The sequence below is a fragment of the Marmota flaviventris genome, chromosome 5, assembly GCF_047511675.1.
Source record: "Marmota flaviventris isolate mMarFla1 chromosome 5, mMarFla1.hap1, whole genome shotgun sequence".
Taxonomy (NCBI): domain Eukaryota; kingdom Metazoa; phylum Chordata; class Mammalia; order Rodentia; family Sciuridae; genus Marmota; species Marmota flaviventris.
In genome coordinates, this window is record NC_092502.1 from 136,157,611 (window position 1) to 136,170,396 (window position 12,786).

Below are 12,786 nucleotides of genomic sequence, written 5' to 3' on the forward strand. Positions count from 1 at the left end.
TCAAGGTTTTTGTTTTTCCCTCAACACTCCACGCCCAACAATTTGAATGCCAGCAACTTAGTCTTATAAATTTTTAGAGGGTTCTTTTCAGAGAGTGTAATGATGCCCTTAACCTAAGAAGGGCCTTAGCCTAAGTAACTCAATTTTAAAAATAAAACTGCAGTCCCCACCTGGTACACCTATGGAGTCCTCTAATAATGTCATCAGGCATAGCCTGATAAAAGCAAGTCACTTTCCACAAACCTGATAAAAAGCAGAGTGAACTCACTGTCATTTGCTGTAACCCTGATAAGAATCAGAATTGTAATATCAGGGCGGAAATGGACTCTAAGAGGCAGGGTGTCACTAAGAAACCTGGTAATAGCCATAGAGACCCAAAGGGCAAACAGAAGCTCCCAAAGTTAACTATAAATAATAGAGCAAAAGAACAGACTTCAGCCAGCCTATACTGATGCACACAAGCCTGAGAGCCTGATGAGGACCTGGACTGACAGCCCAACTCTTCTCATGTGCCTGATCCTCTGCTTCATCCTCACTACTCTACAGCAGCCTCTTGACTCTGGTGAGAAAAAGACTTCTACTTATGACCATCTTCTCAGCCAGCCTTCAACTCCACCCCAGGGGATTCCTCTGTAGGTTCCTGACTTGCTCACTGTGGTCTGAGAGAGTGTGCATCTGCTGGACTTGAGACCTAAGACTTATGACTTTATAAATCTAGCACTTATGCTTAGCATGCAGAGAGAATGACTGTAATAGGTCTGTCATGATGAAGTGTGTTTGCAGTGCTGAGAATTAACTTAGAATTGTTTGCTTTGAATTGATTGCATCTATTGCAATGCTCAGCATTAAGGATTGTCATTCCTTAAGAACCTATAGAGTGAAATTGTATTAAGTGAATTGAGTGAATAAAACATTGAAAAGGGCAGAAACACGTGGACATTCTTTCTCTCTCCCCTCCACTGCATATGTCACACTTTTGCCTATCAAGACAGAGAGGCATGAGCTTTTTCTCTTTTATTTTTTCTTTGGTCACAGGCGAAAACGTGATTATTGGTTTTCACCAGTGTTTAGCCAGTGTCAGTGCAATGCTTCTGTATTCCTGTTAAATCCACCTTCATTGTTGCTAGCATCTTAATTTGCTTCTCATCAATTTTTAAGCCCCCTGGACATTGATGCCTTCTGGGCTTCTTTGTGTCCTGTGTATGCAAAGTTTTAACTTTGTCAATCGTATCTTTCTAAGAGTGTCTACAGATTTCTCTGCTCACTTCTCTGAGGTTCTGTTCAAGCCAGCTCTCTCAGCACAGCCACTTTTATGGGGCCAAATTCCATCCACTGTGTTTGTGCAACAGAGTATCTCTGTTGCTTTCTGCCGAGACTCTATGGCTCTGTTATCCAGCTACCCTAAAGGGACTTGCTTCCTTTTTCTTGGGAATTCAACTTTCTGGAATCTTTGCAAACATACACTCCTGCACATTGTATAACTCCTTTCAATGAGTAAATTAGTGTAATTCAGAATACTCTGTCCTAGCCAGTACCAGAATTCCCTCTGTTAACATTTAAAATATAATTACATTTAAGTATCCCAGGAAGCTGTATTTCTTTTCCAGTTATTGCACTTTAAATTGACTAGCCTGCTACTTTATTGACACTTTGTCATACCCGTATAATTTTTAGGAAGTATTTAAGAGCTAATTTTCAATGGGAATTGTTTCCTGTGGAAGCAAACACATCTCTTCTGGGGGTTGTCTTTATTAAAGGCTCTGCTTTTAAAACAGTTATGATTCACTACTATGAGTATTTGCTGAGTGCTCCCAACACATGCACACTGTGCATCTGGATCCAGCTCCCATGCTGGCAAGGAGAAGGGTTTTATCATGATTTTGGCTCAATGAAACTAAGTTTTGGCTAGACTAAGAACTTTAAGGTCCCTCTCTACTTCTAATAACCAGAAGCTATTTTGGAATCAATGCTTTCTTGCCAACCTCATTTTGAGTTCCCTTTGTGTCTCAGATATCTAGAAATTCTCTTCTTCATTATGTATTCAGTGACATAAGAAAATTGCAATTTTATATTTAATTTAATACATTCATTGTTGTAAAGCAGTATTGAGTTGGCTCATCATCTCTGTTCAGTCAACTATATTAAGAAGGAGTCCTAATATGAAATCTAATTGAAATACATTCAACTACTTTTCTTTATAAAGGATTGGTGTACAAAGTTAAAACAGTTATTTGTTCCTTTATAGTTTTAAGATATATATTACTAAATTAAAAAATTCTATGATAACTCTTGTACTTATCATATTAAGGCATATATTTAATGTCATCTTGTATTTGTCTCAAAAGGTAAAAAACATTGGTAAAAATGTTGATTAACAGAAGTGATCACTGTTTTTTTTCTTGAAATATATAGAAATTCTTCATTGAATGCCTTTGTAGGGAAATTATTATCAGTTCTTTTTCAACAAGTATTTATTTTGCCTGGTCCTTTGATCATTATATATACATTTAATTTTTTTAAAAAAATGTGCTTCTGCATGTGAAAGTTATGCATGGTAACAAATTGGTTTTGGTTAGCACTGCAGAGCTAAGAGTAAAATCACCAAATCTGATCATCTTTAGAGAAATTAAGAAACAATATGAAACTCAGTGGGTAAACTAGAACTTCACTTTGATATTTTTATATGGTGAAAATAAGAGGCAAAGCTTCTGTCCATAATTGATTGTAAAGAATGGATAATCAAACTGGGCATGGTGGTGCACACCTGTTATCCCGACGGTTCTGGAGGCTGAGGCTGGAGTATCGAGAATTGAAAGTCAGCCTCAGCAACTTAGCAAGGCCTTAAGCAACTCAGTAAGACTATCTATAAATAAAATATAAAAAGCCGGCGGTTGGGGTTGTGGCTCAGTGGGTAAGTCATACTGTAGTTATACTCTCTGGGTTCAGATAAGTTAGAAATGTTACTGTTGAATCAGTCAAGATTGGCTGCTATAAAAAATACTACAAAATAATTAGTTATATACAAAATTTATTCTCACAGATATGGAAGTTATGAAGTCAAAAATCAAAGAAATCGCAGATCATTGTCTTATGGAAATCAGTTTCCTGGTTCATAGATGAGGTATTCTGGATCTGTCTTCTCATGGTGAATGAGGTGAGGGATCTCTAGACTCCTTCATAAAGAACTAATAGCATTCATAAGAATGCTATTCTCATAACCTAATAATCACTGAAAAACTCCCTCTATTAGTTCAGTTTGTCTTTCTATAAAGTAATACTTAATGTGAATATCATGTATGAAAAAAAATTATTTGACTCACATTTTGGAGGCTTGAAAACTCAGGATCCGGCACCATTTTCTATTTGATTTCTAGGGAAGACCCCCATGTTGTATCACACATGGAAGAGGAGGAGAAAGGGAGAAGGTCATTTTCAGAATGGACCAACCTCATAGGTAGCTTTATCATAACCTACTCCCCAAAGAATTAGCTTGGTCTTACAAGAATTGCCTCCATTTTTTTTACAAGGGCAATGCTCTCACAACGTAATTGCCTTGAACTAGTGGTCAGATCTTAAAGATTCCACTACTTCAGAACACACACTGGGGACTAAGCTTCCAGTATTTGAACTTTTAGGATCAACAACATCCAAACCATAGCACTGAGTAGGGATTGGGCTTCTGAGGCTATAGAGGCTCCGTTCCCCAAGGTTTTGCAGGGCACAGAATTGCTACAGCAGCCATTAAAAGTTCCTGTCAGGTGCCTGAATCTCCTCCATGAAGGAATCATATTTGGGTAACTTCTATTAGTCAGGAGTCCGGGAAGCCATCTTATCCCTATAGTTCCAGTGACCATTGTTTTATTAAAGATTCTCTATGTTGGATTTATATTCACAGTCACTCTTTCTCTGGTTTGTGCTTCTAAGATTCCAGATAGTTCCACTCTTAAAATCTAAGTTGGGAGTAGTTACAGCCCTCACAACTTTTTCAGTTTGTGGGCCAGCAGAGATGACATCAGGAGAAGGCCTCCAATCACCCATTGGAGTTCATACGAGGTATGAACTGTAACTCATGCCACTCCTACCACGGCTTAGAAGCACTATAGAATATTGGGCCTTGAAATAGTCCTACCTCAGTCTCTTGCACATTGGGCCTCTTTTGGAAGAGACAGATCCAATGAGCTCCAAAGTGACCCAAGTTTGAACTTCCATTACTTTGTACAATAGGTCCTGTCAACTCATTCACGTTAAGTTACCTTGATGGATAACTCCAATATTTTGTTGAAAAGAGCAATCCAAACTAACTTCATGATCTCTTCCAAAGAAGTTTTCCCATTTTTACCAATAAAGGTAGATTTAGAATTTTTTTTTTTAATTTTTAAAGCTTTGCTTCTCTTTCTGATTAACAATTCCATCTTTAAGTCATTTATCTCTTCTTTTTTTTTTTTTTTTTACTATAAACAAAAGTAGTCACATTTTAATGCATCCTTAGAAATTTTACCTGATCTTACTGCTCACAACTTAACAGGACACCAAACATTATAAACAACAGAGTTTTTTTTTTGTTGTTTGTTTGTTTGTTTTTGTTTTTTTCTTCATAGTGATGGAGGCAGGGATATGTAAGACCAAGGCACCAGCTGATGTAGTGTGTGGAAAGGGCCCCGATATTAGTTCACAGAAACCACAAATCAGTAGGGCAAGAACACAATTCTGCCAAGTTTTTTCCTGTGGAAAGAGGATGGATTTTCCTTCAGTTTCAAATAACAAGTTTCATATTTTCATGCAAGACCTCATTCAAGTGCCCCTTGTTTCATAACATTAATTTACAACAATTAGGTATTTTCTAAAAAGCTGAAACTATCTCTGTAGCTCTCCTCTTTGTTTCTGTCCCCTTCACCAGAATCACCCTTAGCAATCACATGGCTACAGTGTGGGTGATATTAGCCTGCACCTCAACATTGTTCCAGTGTCTATTCATTACCTCCAAAGCTGCTTCAACTTATTCAAATGGCAACCTTATTTCTGGTACTTTTTTTTTTTCATTATTTCATTTGGGTCCCATAACCATATACCATACCTTATAAAAATACAGAAATACATTTTTTATGGCTATAGAGGCAGGGGAATCCAAGACCAAGACAGCAGATTTGGTGTTTGGTAAGTGATAGTATACTAGTCCACAGATAGCTCTTTCTCACTATGTCCTCACATAGTGCAAAAGGCCAGGGATTTTTCAAGTCCTTCTTATGGGGCATTGATTCTTTCCTGAGGACTCTATCATCTTGACTCAATCACTTCCCCCAGCCTCTACCTCCTAATACCATTAAAATGTAAATAATATAAATAAAAGTATAGGTTGAGAGGAATGAAACATTTCAATCATATTACCTTTTCTAAGCAATAACAAAGGATGTGATCATTACCTTTTGGACTTTAAATAATGCTAAAATTCTTATATTCTTCCAGAAAATGATAGGAAATGTAAGTGTTTTTAAACAACTTGATGGCATATTTTCAAAGTTTGCATAAATACTATAAATCAATTCATTTTAAGGTATTATGAATAAAAAGAGTTGAGATATTATAAACTGCCGCAGTCTGGCTGGGCACAAATCACGAGCCACTGAAGCAGGAACAAATTTTATTTCTGAACTCCACCAGAACACTCCACACACGCTCCCCGGGAACTATCCCGAACCCCACTTGGATAGTCCAGGAACCAGCAATTGGAAATATCTCCTCCGGAAATCCCTCCTCCTTCACTTTCCCAACCAATGGGAACTCTCTGGGAATCCCCAGGAATCCCCACGAGAACTCCAAAGTAGGGCCGAGGTGGATAGTTATGCCTCGCCTGTCAACCAATACTGTTGGCAAAATGCCAGGGGCCATTCCTACTCGGCTGTGGCTCTCAGCAATAAACCTCATCAATCCAACAGAAATTAAAATATTGTAAATAATCAAATTAAAACACAGAAAATTGCACAAAGAAGTAGAAATTAACAAGGTTTTATACATAAAAGTACTTAATTGTTAAGTATAATAAAGTAATGTTTAAAAATCAAGTATGAAACTTAAAGTATATAAGGGTTAATTAAATAAAAATAGTATTACATGTAAAATCAGAAGAAAAAATAAGAAAACAAGCAATATGTAACTTAAGATTAAAAATAGATAAAATTTCAAAACAAAAAAATGACATGAAGATTCGAGAAGAAAAATTAATGTATCAAAGCCAATATACGCAGGCATTCTTTTTTTTTTATTAGTTCAAAACATTACAAAGCTCTTGACATATCATATTTCATACATTTGATTCAAACGGATTATAAACTCCCATTTTTACCCCTTATAAATGTTGCAGATTCACATCGGTTACACATCCACTTTTTTACATACTGCCATACTAGTGTATGTTGTATTCTGCTGCCTTTCCTATCTTCTACTATACCCCCTCCCCTCCCCTCCCCTCCCCTCCCATCTTCACTCTCTACCCCATCTACTGTAATTCATTTCTCTCTCTTGTTTTTTTCCCCTTTCCCCTCACTTCCTCTTATATGTATTTTTTGTATAACAATGAGGGTATCCTTCCTTTACCATGCAATTTCCCTTCTCTCTCTCTTTCCCTCTCCCCCTCATCCCTGTTTAATGGTGATCTTCTTCTCATGCTTTTCCTCCCTATTCTGTTCTTAGATGCTCTCCTTATATCAAAGATGACATTTGGCATTTATATTTTAGGGATTGGCTAGCTTCACTTAGCATAATCTACTCTAGTGCTATCCATTTCCCTGCAAATTCCATGATTTTGTCATTTTTTATTGCATAGTAATACTCCATTGTGTATAAATGCCACATTTTTTTTTATCCATTCTTCTATTGAAGGGTATCTAGGTTGGTTCCACAGTCTAGCTACTGTGAATTGTTCTGCTATGAACATCGTTGTAGCAGTATCCCTATAATACGCTCTTTTAAGGTCTTTAGGGAATAGTCCAAGAAGGGGAATAGCTGGGTCAAATGGTGGTTCCATTCCCAGCTTCCCAAGGAATCTCCATACTGCTTTCCAAATTGGCCGCACCAATTTGCAGCCCCACCAGCAATGTACAAGTGTACCCTTTTCCCCACATCCTCGCCAGCACTTGTTGTTGTTTGACTTCATAATGGCTGCCAATCTTACTGAAGTGAGATGGTATCTTAGGGTGGTTTTGATTTGCATTTCTCTGACTGCTAGAGATGGTGAGCATTTTTTTCATGTATTTGTTGATTGATTGTATGTCCTCCTCTGAGAAGTGTCTGGTCAGGTCTTTGGCCCATTTGTTGATTGGGTTATTTGTTTTCTTATTGTTTAATTTTTTGAGTTCTTTGTATACTCTGGATACTAGAGTTCTATCTGAAGTGTGAGGAGTAAAAATTTGTTCCCAGGATGTAGGCTCCCTATTTACCTCTCTTCATTTTAATTCACTTTCCTTTATTATATGTTCTAGATATTGCATAAGTTGCAAAATAAAGATTTATAACAACCAAGCATCAAACAAGGCTATTGGCACAATTTTTCTAGCAGCATGTACAAAGTTTTTGTTTTTATGTCACTTTTTGTTAATTTGTGATATTTTAAAAATTCTTATTATGATATTATCTGTTATAGTAGATAAGACAATTTTGAACTTGGTCCTATTAATTATCTTACAGTAGTTTCTAAGTGTGCAAATAAAAGGAAGAGTTTCATGTCTCTTCTAAATCAAAAGCTAAAAGTGATCAAGCTTAATTAAAAAGGCTTGTCAAAAGTTTAGTTTGGCCAGAAGGTAGGCCACTTGTGAAAGTTAGCCAAATGGTGAATGCAATTGAAGAGTTCCAAAGGGAAATTGAAAGTGCTACTCCATTGCACACACAAATGATAAGAAAATGAAACAACCTTTCTGCTGACATGGGGAAATTTTGGTGGTCTGGATAGAATATCAATCAAATCAGCCACAACATTCCCTTAAGCCAAAATCTAATCTCAAGCAAAGCATTGATGCTCTTCAATTCTATGACAGTTGTGAGAGGTGAGAAAGCAGTAGAAAATAAGTATGAAGCTAAAAGAAGGTGATAAAGGAGATTTAAGGAAATAAGTCATTTTTGTAATGTAAAAGTGCAAGGCAAAATAGTGAAGTGCTAATTTAGAAGCTAGAACATAGATCCCAGAGTATCTAGCTGGAACCTTTAATGAAGGTGTACTACACTATAGAGATTTTCAGTGTAGACAAAGAAGCCATATTTTGGAAGGAGATATCATCTAGGATCTTTATAGTTAGAGAGGAAAAGTCAATTTCTGGCTTCAAAGCTACAAAGAACAATATTTCTTTTCTTTTCTTTTTTTTTAGGAAATACTATATCTGACAACTTTTAAGTTGAAGCCAATCTCATTTGTGATTCTGAAGTTTCAAGGACTCAAATTATCAGTCTACTGGACTTGTGCTTTTTGTAAACAAAGTAGCTATGCCTGGATGAGAGTAACTCCATTTATAAAATGGTTTCCTGAATAATTTTAGCTCATAATTGAGACATTGTTTGGATATAAAGATTCCTTTCAAAATTTTACTGCACATTGACAGTCATTCACCCAAGAGCACTGGTGGTAACGTATAATGAGATAAATGCAGTTTTCATGTGCCCTAACACAAAATCCATTCTGTAGTTCAAGGATCAAGGAATAATGTTGATTCTCAGGTCTGATCAGTTAATAAATACATGCTATAAAGCTTTAGTTTTCATATATAGAGATTTATCAGAAAAAAACTCTACAAAGTTAATTTAAAACTTTCTGGGAAGGATTTACCATTCTATATTCTATGGATATTCATGATTTAAAGAAAGTGGACAAAAAAACATTCACAGGAGTTTGGAGGAAGTTGATTTTAACCCTTGTGGGTGACTTTGAGGGATTCAAGCCATCAGTGAAGCTAACTGCAGAAACAGTGGAAATATCAAGAGAATTCAATTTTGAAGTGGAGCTTGAAAAAGTGACTGAATTGCTGCAATTTCAAGATAAATCTTGAATTATATGTGATTTATTCTCATGGATGAGCATAGAGAATTTTTTTCTTGAGATGGAAACTACTTCTCATGAAGACCTTGTGAACACTGTTGGAATTATGCAAAAGGTTTAAAATACTATATAAACAATTGGTAAGGCAATACCAAGTATGAAGAGGACTGACTTCAAATTTAAATGTTGCTCTATTATGGGTAAAATACTGTGAAATAGCATTGCATGCTCCAGAGCAATCTTTCATGAAAGGAAGACTCAACAATATTTTTAATGGAATATATAATAGTGAATTTCCCAAAAGGTTTTATATTTACTTGGAAAAGATTAATCAGAGGAATATCTATGCATGGAAACTAAAGCTTTACAACATATATCTTTAATCAATAAGAACTGAAAATCAAAATTATTCCTTGCTCTATGAGCTACAGAATAGATGTGTTAGTCAAAACTTCTTTAAAGAAATCAAAATAGCCACCCAACTTTTAAAAACCATGTGGTTCCCTAATGAGTGAGCAGTTATCAACATCAACACAAAATCACACACCAACAAAGGATTACATTTTGTTAAAGTTTCAGACGATTGTTAGCATTTTTATAGTATTTTTATATATGGTCAGAAAATTATTTGCATTTTTAAAAAGTAGAATATGTTTAAATACGGTCAGAATATTGTATTTTAGACACAGTAGTATTGCATACTTGCAGACTACTGTATGGTGTAAACTTAAGTTGTATATACACAGGAAACCCAAAAATTCATGTGATTGGCTTTATCACATATTTGCTTTATCATGATGGTCTATAACTGAACCTGTAATATCTCAGAAGTAGGCCTGCAATTGAGAATGTATGCCAAAAGAGGAAAACAAATATCCCTAAAAAAATTGAACACTATCAATAAATAGTAAAATTTTAAAGAAATAATGTGAATTTTTATATTCAATCTAGAGAAATTGGGATACCAAATCTTTCATGAAAATCAAAAATATTAGAAAACAATGATATAGAAATAGTGGATGCACACAAATCAACCTGCACAGAGAACTTTCTATAAAGATTTAATCTATGTGATTTTATTCTCATGAGGATGCAAAGGTTATAAGAAACAATGTCACATCACATTTAAGTTAGACAAAGTACAACATCTCACTATACATAAATTTGCAAAAAATTAGTAGATGTGACTAGAATATGAATTCATCAGTTTTAAAATCATCACCATAAAATAGGTATATTTCAAAAATGATAAATAATCTTGTGAAATTACATAAATTTTACTACATTAAGACATGATTTTCCATTATGAAGCATTTTCTCAATTTGTGACTAAGTACATTGTTCATTGAGGGCTAAGTCAAATCTCTTTGATCTAGTCATTTACTCGGAAGATGCATTTTCATGGAAACTGTTGATCACAAAGAAATTACAGGTCCATAGAGGACACAGAAGAGAAAGTATTTGGGCATCATCACCCATATCCTCACATCTGATATCTGAGACCGACTGAACTGGTCTTTCACAATTGTGGAAACACATGTCTGAGGAGTATGCTTATTATTTTATTTTTCTGTTTCTATTGTGTGTATTTAAGAAACAAAACATGAATTAATCAATTATTTATTTCTAGTGAAATGATTACTACAAAAATTTAACCTGTTTATCACCTTCCATAATAGTGTGTGTTTGTTTATCTTTCATTCCCTTTTGTGCACCATATTGATGGATGTGTGTAAATTAAATTTGCATCACAGATACACATCCAATTAGGTCATATTGTATGTTCCTTGTATATGCCATTAATTTAGTTTACTGGTATATTATGGAGGAATTTTGCATCAATACCTGAGTTGGAGTTATTGGCATGGATGGAGTTTTCTTTATTTTTGTATGTTTCCCTGACTTTATTATCAGGGACTCAAAAAATGTTATTTTGGACTCAAAAAATGAGTCTGAAATTACATCATCTACTTTTTCTTTGGAGGACTGTAGAAGGATTTGTATTAACTCTTTGACTATTTAATAGAATTCAACTCAGAATCCTTCTGCTCCTGTGTTTTTATGTGTTAGATTCTTGATTACTACTTCAATTGCTATTGGTCTGACTTGTATTTCTATTTAGTTGTGATTCAGTCTTGGTAAAATATTGTTTCTAGGATTTTGTCATGCCTGGGGCAATGTAAATTGTAATAGTGTGGAGATTTCACAAATAAATTAAAAATTGAAATGCCATACAACTCCAAAATCCCTCCTCTAGTTATATACCCAAAGAAAATAAAGTGAAATATTATAGAAATATCTATGCTCCTATGTCCATTACAACATTACACATAAGATATGGAAACAACCTATATGTCAATTGAGAGATAAAGGAATAAATTACAATATGCAAATAATATACAACACATTACATACATTTATATTCCATATAAAAATACTAAGGGAATATTATTCATCCCTGACCAAAATATGACCTAAAGGACATTATGCTACTTAAATTGCCCTGGTTTAGAAATAAAACCAATAGAAAATAAAAACTAATAAATACAGAAAAAGCAAATGAAAACCGTGAATATCCTTTCATGATAAAAAAAAAAAGAAAAACCTCAGAAAACCCACTGAAAAAAGAAATATTCTCAATGTAATAAAGGTCATTTATGTAAACCTAACAGCTAACATCATAATCAATGGAGAAAAACTGAAAGACTTTTTTCCCTATAAGATTTTATTGAATGAAAGAATATTCAGTCTCACCAATTCTATTTAATATAGTACTAAAAGTACTACCAAGAACAGAAACAGCGAAAATAAATAAATGAAAAGGTCTCCAAATAAGAGAAGTAAATTTTTGGTCTGATAGTTAATTTAAGTCCATTTAATTCTCACATCTTACAAAATAAAAATATCCTACCACTTACACAGTTTAAAGTGGCGTTTATTAAGGTAAACTTTTATCCGTATTTCTAATAAGAGTGGAATGCATATTTCTTGATCCTAGATAATACAATAATTTGAAATCTCAGTGGTCAAACTCCAAAATTTTCATTTTAAAATCTATTAATTAATTCTTAGCTGACTTTTGATATCTCCGGTTATTGGTGAGCAGTTTGGTTTCCCCAAATGTTTTAGTATAAACATTAGAGAAACATCCAGGCAAAAGTATAAAGCAGGTTTTACTTAGAAATAGTAATGCAGACTTCTCCCAGGAAGGTAAAGAGGGACATAGCTAATGTCCTGGTATCCTAAGAAGTGGGGATATCATTCTGCCCCTTTTCTACATTTTACAATTTCTTTGTTCTCCTGCCCTCTTCCTTCTTATCTCTCTCCTTCCTGTGTACAAGACTAGGAGATGTTGGTGGGATGGCCAAAAGGTGACAAGTAGATGGCAGGGGGAAGGGCCAAATGGAGTGATCCAGGCAGCTCAGGAGGTGTTAATTAACAACCTCCCATCTGCAACCTTTAGGAAGGGGTAGTGTAGGCAAGTAATCTTGGTAATCAAAGGACTTTAGATACTCCAACATTCCAATCTCCCAGGGGGATCTCCAACTTCCCACACTTGAATTGACTTCTATTTTTTAGATCAGGCCTGATTACCTATCTACACAGACTGCCTGTCTTTAATTCTTGCTTCACTTTGACCCTACCTAGAATTGGAATTTGTAAAATTATTACTTAACAATTTTGATTTCATAGTGTTAGAAAAGTGCCTGATCTTTTTGATGCCTTTTCTCTATGTGTTTCTTAGAGCTCCTTATCTTTCTCTGTAA